Here is an 11,688-nt window from a genome sequence, read left to right on the forward strand (position 1 = left end):
GACAAGGAGATACTATCTCGCCAAAATTGTTCACTTAATGCCTGCAAGGGACATTTAGGAAGACTGACTAACAGAGGATTACGTGTGAACGGGGAATACATGAGCCTTTAAGGTTTGCGAGACGATATTGTCTTTCTCACTGAGCCTGCAAGCACCTGCAAAAACTTTTGAGGAACTACAATTTGAATGTGTGGCCATGGGACTACAAATAGATGTGAATAAACTTAATTTTTTAAGTAGATGGTGAAAGCGCCCTCTTCAGCCTAAGTAATTTAGCGCTAGAACAAGTAGAAGAGTATAATTACCTCGGAGAGGTTATCAGGGCTGATCCAAACCACGTGAAAGGAGCCAAGAGTAGGTATGGGCCGGGGTACACTCGGCAAGACACTACCAAATAATAAATAAGTAAGCTACTTCTGCCACTGAAAATAATGTTTGTGTGTACCGATTTTTCGAGCTTGAAGAATGGCTTCTTCTGTACCCATATCCGCTGAAGCATACCGGTTAGCGAGATCGGTAACTACAAGACTTCGGCTTCCTATTAATACATTGTCCATGTCTGTGCTGGAAACTGAAGCGTAACATCGGTGACGCAAACATCGTCCGAAAGTGGTGGCGCTAGCCCAGGGAGTGGGACAGGCGACTGAAAGAATCTTTTTGCAGGTCGTTCTACGCATCAGGCTGTTTCGAAATAAATGAGATTTCAAAAAGCCTGGTTAGTTTCGGTCAGATTACGGTAGGTTAGGTTTGGAGTAGTTTTAGACTGCGTTTACGTTAGGTTAGATTGCGTTTGGATTTGCTTAAGTAATGCAACGTTACGATGAAACAGCCTTCTTACGTAGGTGATCCGACGGAACGACATGCAAACAGACTCCGCCCCGCCACCCACCCTAGCTGAATGGAAGGAGGCTTAGCCGGAATCGTGCGCAGTGACAGGTGCGCACGGTGGCCCGTGCTTAAAGTGGATGCACGCGGGGAAATCTCTGTCTGTCGGGAAGCCGCAGCGTGAAATGCGGCTAGCCTGTATGTCGGAGTAATTTGCCTCACACGACAAAGAAAAAGGAGACGGATACACAAACACGATGTAGGAGTAACGAAGATTTCGATAGTCGCTAGGCTTTCACCTTCAGACAACCTAATCAGACTTAAGTGCCCGGATAATTTTATGTGAGCCCATGAATGGAGAGACAGAGAATAAACATCGTTAAGTTCGAGCTTAATGGTGCAGGATGGTGAGAACACTCAGCCAAATGCGGCTCCGCTGTAAAAATAGGATGAAGTTTAATTTACCGGCCGCACAGAAGGCTATTTCTTTAGGAAAGTGATAAATGTTTTTTTAACCATTGTGAAATTAAGAGAGCTTTTTTAATGCCTCAGGGCCACCAACAAAAAACATGTGCGTGCCGGCTCTGTTTTTTTTTCAGTTAAAGGTTTGTTGTATACCGCTTGGCGCGTACATGGCAGCCTCGTGGTTATGGCACTCTCGAGAGTTCACCTTGGTTTTTAATTAACGGTGGAGACTCATCAAAGGCGCTCTCTATCCCTCTGAGAGCGCCGCCGTGCGTGCGTGTTCGCTTCATAAACGCCGTCCTACACCCCCGCCGATGTGAGCGACGCAGTCAGCTTAATCGGGCGTCTGGGCTGTTGGGAAGCCAGGGGCTGACTCCACAGTTGGGAATTTCACCGCTGTCTCCACTGTTGCGAGCCACGGTAGCGTGGTCGATGTAGGCCGAGGTTGGTGAAGTGCCGGGGCAGTCATGATGGGCAAGTTGACGAAGTAGAAAACTTTATATACAAGTATTTACATCTTGGTATGAGAGCGGGCAGCGCGCTCCTGCGCGCGCGAGATTAAATAGGGCACGTTGGGTCCATTCCCCATCACCCCTTTTCTCCGGTTGACGTCAGGATGCACCAATCACAGAACATGGCACTGGTGGCAGCGCCCCCCCCACAAACACACACACACACACGCCCGAGAAACCCGCTCCCCTCCTGGGCAGGTGAGTGCTAGGTTGCTCCCGCCGTGGCAATCCGCCGTGGGTCAGAGCCCGCCTTTGTACCGGTGATGTTGCGCTACGACGAAGAAGCCTTGCATCCCTCGGTGGTAATATTCTTCGATTGGCCTATTGAAGACAACACGCCACAAAAGGGCGTAACAATGAGTCATGGGCACGCCGCCGAGGCTTGCTGTGCAGGGCACCAAGCTATGCCATTGTTAGCACTTGCCATTGTTAGCGGTTGGCGCCTCAGAAGCCACGAGGCCGCTGAAAGGCGCATAGCTCAAGTAGCTGCATAGTTCGGTCCTGTGAATACGCCGGTTCGTGGAAAGTCGATGAGGGATGTATAGCCACGCAGCCGCATAGTCGCCACTGTGAATACGCAGGTTCGTGGAAACTCGATGACAGAGGGTCCAAGGCAGGTTTTCGGGAATGAATGTCGCAATAGCACCCCTGCCACCAGACAATGCATCAGGATGACGAGCGGCTCATCGCGGCTCGGCTGGAATGATGCGGTTGGTCAGCAGGTCCATCAAGGGCTTGAGGCGGAGTTGTCCGAACTGCTGCTTTCTTCTGGTCTCCTCCGTGAACCCACAGAATGCATAAACACAAGGCTCCTGCAGAAATAACGAACTCGGCAGGACAACCATTGTCGATTCACACTCGATGTGGAAAGCGCCCTCTGAACACCACTCGAAATGCCAGACAGTGATAAAAAAACAAAACAGCCCTGACTGTTTAAACATTACACCCCTTGAAACAATTCGAAGCGCTCATCTCGTGGCACAAGTTCAGAATCACGCCTCAATTTCGGGTGTTGTAGAAACAACAACTACAGCAGTGCAAAAGAATCATGAATGGGTTATTGGAGCTTTATGAGGCAGATGACGCAAACAAGCGAAGAAGCCAACAGGAGCTCAAAATGCATTCCACTTTTTGCCCGTGACCATTTGTCAAAACTACTCAGCTACAACTGCCGCAATTCGAGGCAACCGAGGCAACGCATGCGTTTCGCCACCGTCTACAGCACAGACAGTGAAAACTACGAGAGTCAAAACTACGAGACCGACACGACGATACAGCAAAACAAAGTATGACTTTACATGACTCTTTGAAGAACATAACATTTCGCTACACTCACGAAAATAAAACTTGTAATAACATAAAAACCCACATGTATACGAACACTTATCTAAAAGATAACCTACAGATAGCTAGCTCACAGAGCTGAGCGACGTCAATCAACAATAATCTGTAGCTTCCTTCTTTATACTGAACCATAAAATTGCGTTGGGCTCACCATTACGCAAGAGAACCAAACTGGGACGTACAAATGCCTCAATATTCAAAAACTGACCATAAACACGTAGTACTAAATGCAACAACTTCTGGTGTATATATACAAAAATCGCGTACACTAAATGGAATAAATGCGCAACTATCACAAAAGGGTTAAATACACCAACGCAGAAAGGGATTCTGAGAAGCACTTCGTTGCTCAGAAAGCACGGCTGAGACCATCAGCCGTGTAGTTTTCCCTTCTTGTAGCGAACAACAAAAATGTGTTGTTGGAGTGCCATGCTCCAACGGAGGAGACGACCGTTCTTTGATGACACGCTGTTTAGCCAAGTTAGAGGGCAATGATCGGTTTCTACCACAAACCTGGATCCAGCAACGTAGCAAGCCAGTTTCTGTATGGCCCATACTAGGCAAAGGCATTCCTTCTCGGAGGTGCTGTATGCCTCCTCTCTGTTGGTGAGCTTGCGGCCTAACTACAAAACGGGCCGTTCTCTGCCATCGGAATCCTGCTGGCAGAGCACTGCTCCCAGCCCCCGGTCACTCGCGTCGCATTGAATGACGAACTCCTTCGAAGAGTCCAGTGCCCTTAGTACGGGCCTTTTACTCAGGGCCTGTTTTAGCTTCAGAAACGCGGCCTCTTCCGTCGCATCCCATTTGACGATTACAGGTTCGGGTTTCCGGAGGGAGTCAGTGAGAGCGCTAGCTAGGTTAGAGTAATCCTTAACGTAGTGTTGGTAGTATCCTGCTAAACCAAGAAAAGCTCTCACCTCCGACTTAGTACGCGGTCGGCGATAGTCAACTACCGCGGCCACCTTCAACTCGGAAGGTCGGCGCTGACCCTGCCCGACAACGTGTCCTAGGTAGCTGACCTCAGCGTAGCCCAAGTGGCATTTTCCGCCCGCACCATAAGCACTGCCTCGCGCAGCCTTTCGAGCACAATCTGAAGATGCTCGATATGTTCTTCCCAGCTGTCGGAGAAGACGGCCACATCGTCCAGGTAGGGAAGGGAAAAGTGGGATAGGCCGTGCAGTACCTTATCCATTAGGCTAGAAAAACAATAGGGAGCATTCTTTAGGCCAAAGCTTAGCATCACCGTTCGAAACGTGCCCATAGGGCAAATGAAAGCAGCGTAACGACAGGCGCGTTCCGACAAAGGGACCTGCCAGTAACCCCGTACAAGATCTAGCGTGGAGATGTACCTCGAGTTAGACAAAGTCTCCCCTCTTTCTTCCAAGTTTGGTATTGGATACGTTTGGTCTATCGTTACGGCGTTTAGCCTCCGGTAATCCACGCAAGGTCTGGGGTCTTTTCCCGGTGTTTCTACGAGAATGAGCGGAGAGGTGTAGTCACTCTCGCAAGGGACAGCCACATCCAGGTCACACATGTGCCTGACTTCAGCATTCATGATCTCTCTTTGCCTCGGGGAAACGCGGTACGGCTTGCTCCGAACGGGCTTGTCACTTGACAGCTCGATGTCATGCTCGACTAGCGTAGTTTTCCCCGGCTTATGAGAAAACACGACCTCATACTTCTGAACAACGGCTTTCAGGTTATTTTTCTGTTCTTCGCTGAGACATGGTTCTTTGCCTATCAGCTCAAGTAACCCGTCTCTGGCTGACTTCTCCACATCTGCCAATCTGGGAATGTAAGACATTTCCTCTGCTGGTGCGGTGAAAGTCACGCTGTTCACAAGGACTTGGCGCTGTACGTAAGGTTTCATAAGGTTGCTGTGAAAAACCTTGTTTGACTTCTTACCCAGTTTCATCTCATAGTTGGTTGAAGAAGGGCTTGCGTTCGGGCTAGTTGGTATTCCATAACGTTCATCTTAAGCGCAGAAAAAAACAGGGACACAGTAGACAGGAGCAAGCGCTTGTCCCTGTCTACTGTGTCCCTGTTTTTTCTGCGCTTAAGATGAACGTCATAATTGGTGTCGGACAGCTTTGACACCACCTTTGCGGGTCCCTCCCACTGTACTTCGAGTTTGTTTTTCTTGGAAGGGCGCCACGGCATTACTTCCTCGCCCACGCTGAACGTGCGTTTTCGGGCAGACCTGTCCTAGTAAGCCTTGGAAGAAACTTGCGCAGCTCTGATGCTGCTTTCTACAAGATCCCTCATCTTACCAAGCCTGTCCAAAAGTTCTAGCACGTAAGCAATGACGCCTGGGTCGTCCCCACACCGTTCCCAGGACTCTCTCAGCATGCGCAAAGGACCCCTCAAGTCACGCCCGTAAGCAAGCTCTGCGGGACTGAAACCTGTGCTCTCGTGAGGCGCAGACCTCATAGCGAACAACGCTGCGGGCATGCAGGCCTCCCAGTCATGCTTGTGCTCAAAGCAAAGAGCTCTCAAAATGCGCTTCAGCGCGGAGTGCATCCGTTCGACCGAATTCGATTGCGGGTGGTGCACCGAACTTTGCACCAGCTTGATCCCGCACCGTTCGAGAAACACAGAAGTTAGGCTGCTAGTGAACACGCTCCCATTGTCACTTTGAATTTTGGAGGGAAGTCCTAAGCGTGAAAAAATGGACAACAAAGCGTTGACGACACTAACTGAGTTTAGCTCCTTTAGAGGGATGGCTTCGGGGAATTTAGTTCCGACACACAACGCGGTTAGAACGTAGCGCCAGCCTGACCGTGACTGTGGCAATGGACCAACGATGTCAATCACAAGCCGACGAAAGTGCTCTGAAATGACAGGTACCAACACCATGGGTGCCTTACATTTGTCAGTGGATTTCCCTATTCGCTGTCACGCGTCACACGATCGAACAAAGGGCTCTACGTCCTTCCAGCATCCAGGCCAGTAGTACTCCTGGGCTAGCCTCCCTTTGGTCTTCTTGATCCCGAGGTGGCCGGCTCTCAGGCATTGCCGTGCGCGAGTTCAAGGAGATGTCTGCGGTACTTTTTTGCCACTACCAGCTGGTTGCAAACGCCGCCCCTGGCATCCCTGTACTTCCGATGCATTATGTCGGAACTCTCATAGAACGAAATGTTCTCTTTTGCTGTTCCCCTTTTGACATTATCCTGCAGCGTTTTCAAGGAGGGATCCGCCCTCTACTCAGCAACGAGCGTCTCCTTATTCACCTCGGTGAGCTGCTGCCAGGATTCTGACGAGGGGGCCAAAACTGAGTCTTTGCTTTGCTCCACACCCTCAACTCGCTGTCCCGCGGTTTTCCTGCCTCTCCTCCGCGCACCGCCATTTTCCGACCCGATCGGCACGCACCTGACCTTATCTGCGGGTTCAGCCACTACCTGTTGCATTGGCGGCTGTTCCGCCTCTTCGGACAGTAAACTCGCCTGAGAGCGTGTCAGCGCCATGCAAACGGCTTCCTCCGTAAACGACTTGCCCGTTTCTTTCAGCAGTTCAGCAGACTTATTTGAAAAGACGTAGGAGAAATGCTCTGGCAAGTGTTCAGTCACCGCTGCATCGGTATGCAGCTCAGTGGAAGTACCTTGGAGAACTACTCGGGCTATTGGCAGGCACATACTTTGTTCCCCGGCTACGTGCCAGATCCAGGTGCATTCTCCTTTGAAATCTCGGGGCGAAACGCAACTCTAGTGGGCGACATCCATTGTTGCGCCCGGGTCGCGCGAAACCCTCTTCCTTTCTCCGTTAACTAGCATATCCTGCGTGTACGGCGTGAAAAGCCGCATACTCTCTTCAGAATCCCGCATGCTAGTGTACACGGCGCCTGCTCTGCAGTTATGGGCGTAGTGACCCTCCTGTTTGCACTTGTACCACGCGATCGGCCTCTTCGCTTCAAAAGTGCGATTTCCATTTGCAGGCGGCTTTGAAGCGTCCCCCTTAGGCTCCCCGCTGACCCCCTTTTTGTGCTCACTGGCGCCTGGATCATCTCTTTGGAAGTTCCGGCCGAGCGGGAACCTTTTCCCCTCGAACTTGTTGGGCCCAGAGTCTTTGCTCTGGCCATTCTCCGGCTTTGATAACGTGCGACAATTTCGGCGCGCTGCCTTTTCCAAATTCACCTCTGTGAGTTTGTCCTGCAGGCACAACTTAGTCTCCTCCGAAATGGCACTATAAAACTGCTCCATGGTGATGCAGTCAACGACTTTATCGTGGTCGCCATGAACCTCCGCACTTTTTAGCCATTCCTCCAGGTTGGCCTTGATGCGGTATGCAAACTACTGATGCGAATCCCTGGATTTCTTCGCGTGCCTGAACCGCTGCCGAAAAGCCTCTGCCGACAAGCGATACTTGAGTAGCAGAGCTGCCTTGACATTCTCATATGCCTCAGAGTCCTCTTTACTCAATCGCGCGATTACCTCGGTGGCCTTGCACGGCAGCAGCGCTAAACGCTTTTGGGGCCAGTCGTTACTAGAGGATCCCACCTTCTCACACGTGCGCCCGAAAGTCACAAGAAAAATAGCAATGTCATCGCATGCCTTGAACGGTTGCAAAAGATCTTTGATCTTTAGACTCATGGACGCTCGTACGTTTGGAGAGGAGCGTTGCGCGGACATCCGAACCTCCAGCTCTTTCATCGTGAGCTTATGCGCTCTCTCAGCAGCTTTTTCTTCCATGGCCTCCTTTTCCTCCTGCTCCTTCCGCGCCTGGTTGTCTTTCAGCCCGCCGCTGAATGTCCTAATGAGCTTCCTGGGCATCCTCTAAAGTTACTTCATTGGCCTCCATGAGTTCAAGAATCTGTTTTTTCCGCTTCGCGGGGCCAACAGAAAAACCTAACTCCTCGCCAATTTCGAGGAGGTCCCGAAGTCCGAATTTGTCCATCGCGACACTGCACTCCGAATCGCTACCGTCGACTACTCTTTACAATTAAGTAGAAGCTAGTGACAAACAGTCAAAACCCACAACGCACGGCGCTGCGCTAGCAAGGTCTGGCAATACCAGAGGTAGGACTTTGGACACTCACCGGACCAAGGTGCCGACGCCGGCCGATCCCGCCGAGCTGCCATCCACTCTTGGGAAGCCAGGGGCTTCCCAAGAGTGGATGCCAGCTTTTTCATTATCAGCCGATAATGAAAAAGAAAGCGCCACAAACGAGTGAGCACGAACAAAAAAAAAACTCCCACCTCCCCTCACGAAACCCCTGTGTAGATGCGACGCATAGACGGAGCGGCGAAGGAACCGCGTTTTATAGCGCCCACAACGTTGAGGGGACTGCGTAAGCCGGTACCAGTCGATGACGACGTTGGCGTACTTGTAAAGCGGCGTGGACGGTAGGTGTTTGAGCCAAGGGTGGATGTTGCTTCGCCGGAGAACGGCACACCGGTTATATGCGCAGCGCGCCCGAAGTAGAGGAACCCGCGGAAGAGAGAGTACTGCACATGCGCCGGCCCCAGCGCGTCTGCCGCGGCTAGGGCGCAACGTGCCGCGGCTATGACGCAACACAATCCAACACAATCCACTTTAATCCAATTCAATCCAATCCAAATCCAATCCAATCCAATCCAATTCAATTCAATACAATCCAAGTCAAGCCAAGCCAATCCAATCCAAGCCAATCCGATCGAATCCAATCCAATGCCCCTCGCGAGAAAGTGTTCGCTGTCGGAGAGTAGAGGGGGTGAGCGGCGGAGAGCGCAGCTGGCGCGGCGAGGAGAATTGGGGAGGGGTGGACAACGCCGACGACGACGACGACGACGCCGGAGGGAAAAGGCGAGTGAATCAGATGCTCTGCATCTAAAAACATGACGGGTCCGACTTTAGCGCTGGTCCGTTTGTTGAAGCACGAAATCATTCTACCGAAGCCAGCTTTCGGCGCCTACATGAGCAGGCCTCGTGATATAGTGCCACCATTTTATGCAACCAAACCTACCCAGTTTCACTATGCCGTGACAGATAACAATCCTCTGACAATACTCAATGCACAGAACTCCTGCAGGTCTATAAGAGAGCGACCGGACAAAAGGCAGTGACGGTGAGCCCGAGCAGCAGCACTATGTTGTCGCTTGTCACTGTCGCCAACCCTACCAGGTAACTGCATAATTAGGGTTACGCAAGTCTTGGCGCTCCATAGGTGGCTACATGTAGTTACCTTTTAATACCAGCTTGTAGATAAGCATTCACAGCGATTTGGACTCATACCCATGTCCTGCACGTATTTCTGTGGATTAGCCGAGTATGCTTCCAGCCCAGATAGCGGCGGGTAAGCCTGCTACCTCATAGGCAAGTCAAAGACAATAACCTCCGCTCCACCGTGGTTTCTCTCGCTCGGAGGTCCTGCTGCGTAGGCTCAGTGGGATATCCTTACCCCTAGCAGTAGCGCCGAAGCGATTCAGTGGCTAAGGCGCTGTGCTGCCCAGATCAGGGAAGTGGGTTTCATTCCCATCCGAGGTGGCTGCTATTCTGATGGAGACCAAAAGCGAGAGCGGCCGTGTGTCGAGATTTCAGCGCAGGCTGAAGATCCCCGGGTTGTGAAAATTAACCCGGAGCCCTCCACTACGACGCAGCTGATAGCCCGTGTGTACAGCTTCGGCGCGTTACACGCCCCAACCAGATCAATCGCCAGCAGTGATTCACGCTTGGCGTTCCCTACTGCATTAACAGTTTGATGTGAGGTGTCTCTATTGTACACTTCCTGCTCGTGAAGTTGACATGAACAAGGTAATATGGATGTGCCCAACACTTCCTACGAGGTGCGTTCTACACATTGGTCGTACAGGGCTCATGTTTTGTGACGCCTAGACCTCGAGCGGTGGATATGGCTCTCCTCGGCGCTGCTCTCTTGTACTATTGTTGTAGGAAACGAGCACAGTGCTGGTCCTATATTGACCGTTACGCCGTAGGGCCACCTCTTACATTAAATGAGAGAATTGAGGTGGTGCGAAAAATATACATCACTTCGCAAAGTCCCCAATCACATGGATATCGCTAAGTGAAGAAAGCTCCAGGTGCTCCCAATTTCTCTTCCTGTGTCACTCAGCCGAGGCGTTTCATCATCGCTTTTAACTTCAATTTCAATTTCCAAAAACCCTGTTATTTCAAAGATCTACGGAGACCTTTTTCTTCACGCAGTGGTAGAGACGAGGAAGTGCGACGTATAGCTTGTGCCAAATCCCGAGGCTCTGAATACCCGCGGTGGTAAAAGTCGTGCTAGATGTTGAACTGATTACATTTCCTTCTTTCTACTGCCCACTGGCTGCTGGATGTGCATTCTGGAACTGCACGCTCGTAATTCGTCACCTTGTTTAGGCAACTACCGGCTGTTCCCTATGCAGCAGGCGTAACGTTACAGCAGGCGTAACCTGGCGACGCGTGTTAACGCCGTCTGTGAGTCTGTGAGTGTGACAATAAGTGCGACGACGTCTGTGAGTGTGAGTGTGACGTCTGTGAGTCTATGAGTGGGACGATGCGCGAAAACGCCGTGTCTGAGGGCAGTTTAACGTTCAGCGAATCAAACTGAGAGGTCACGCACTCGCTCTATGCCGATTGGTATTCACATTTCGCAGTTACGGAATGCAGAAATGCCCCGTGATGTAGCATTCCTGACTGCGACCCGCTGGAATTGAGTTAGAAAGTTATCGTTACTTAAAATCTGTCTGGTCTTTGTAAATTTTCTGCAAAGCCCTCAATGAATTAAATTAAATTAGAGTACTACTCAGCCATGATCGTGACAGTAAGTTTCCTGGTAAGGCACAAGAAAGTAGGCAGGAATATAACGTGAAAAAGCGAAAACTGTACAAGACTGACAGGAAATGCAAACCTTTCTAACAGTCATCCAACAAATGTGTCGCTCGGTCTTTTCCTTCTGTATGCATCTATTTTATTGTTATATGCATGCCTATGCAATAAAAAACCTGAAACAGCATTGCCCACATGTGCATTTTCACTGCGAAATAAGTGGGTGATTAGACGCTGAAGGCGGAATGAAAATAATAAATTTTTTGAAAGGCATTCCTCAAGCACCCGCTCGTTATCCAAATGCCTTTCATGAAGTAAAGCCCGTCCATATAATAGAGCTAGCCTTTCTAAGCGACCTAAAGTATCCTAATGCACGCCGTTCGGCATGAAAGCGCAGGTTTTGGTATTATTTCTTCCAAATACATTATTTTAGCTACGTCATAGTCATTACTTTACCCGAATATTTTCTTGACGTGGCGAATGCTATGGTTAGGTTGTCCCTGCCGACTGGTATTATACCTCTAGGGCCAAGAAGGCTGAGAGGGTTCCATAGCGTGATGTTAGGTTGCATCCAAGTAATGAGACCCTAAAAAGAGGTTTCTCTCCTGGAAGGCGAATTGCCTTTGTGACATCGGAGCGACGAAAGCCCTAGGAGTGGAAGGGCCCTATGACAGACCTTGAGAAGCAAAAAAGGAAAAGTCTTGCTATACTAAGAGGATACTGCTTTAGGATTGCGAGAAATGAAATTGGAGACTCCGTTTCTAGACCACCTAAAATTATTTCAATGGTTTTCAGAGAA

Source organism: Haemaphysalis longicornis, unplaced genomic scaffold, assembly GCF_048455015.1.
Source record: "Haemaphysalis longicornis isolate Haplotype H1 unplaced genomic scaffold, Haemaphysalis longicornis Haplotype H1 scaffold_4, whole genome shotgun sequence".
Taxonomy (NCBI): domain Eukaryota; kingdom Metazoa; phylum Arthropoda; class Arachnida; order Ixodida; family Ixodidae; genus Haemaphysalis; species Haemaphysalis longicornis.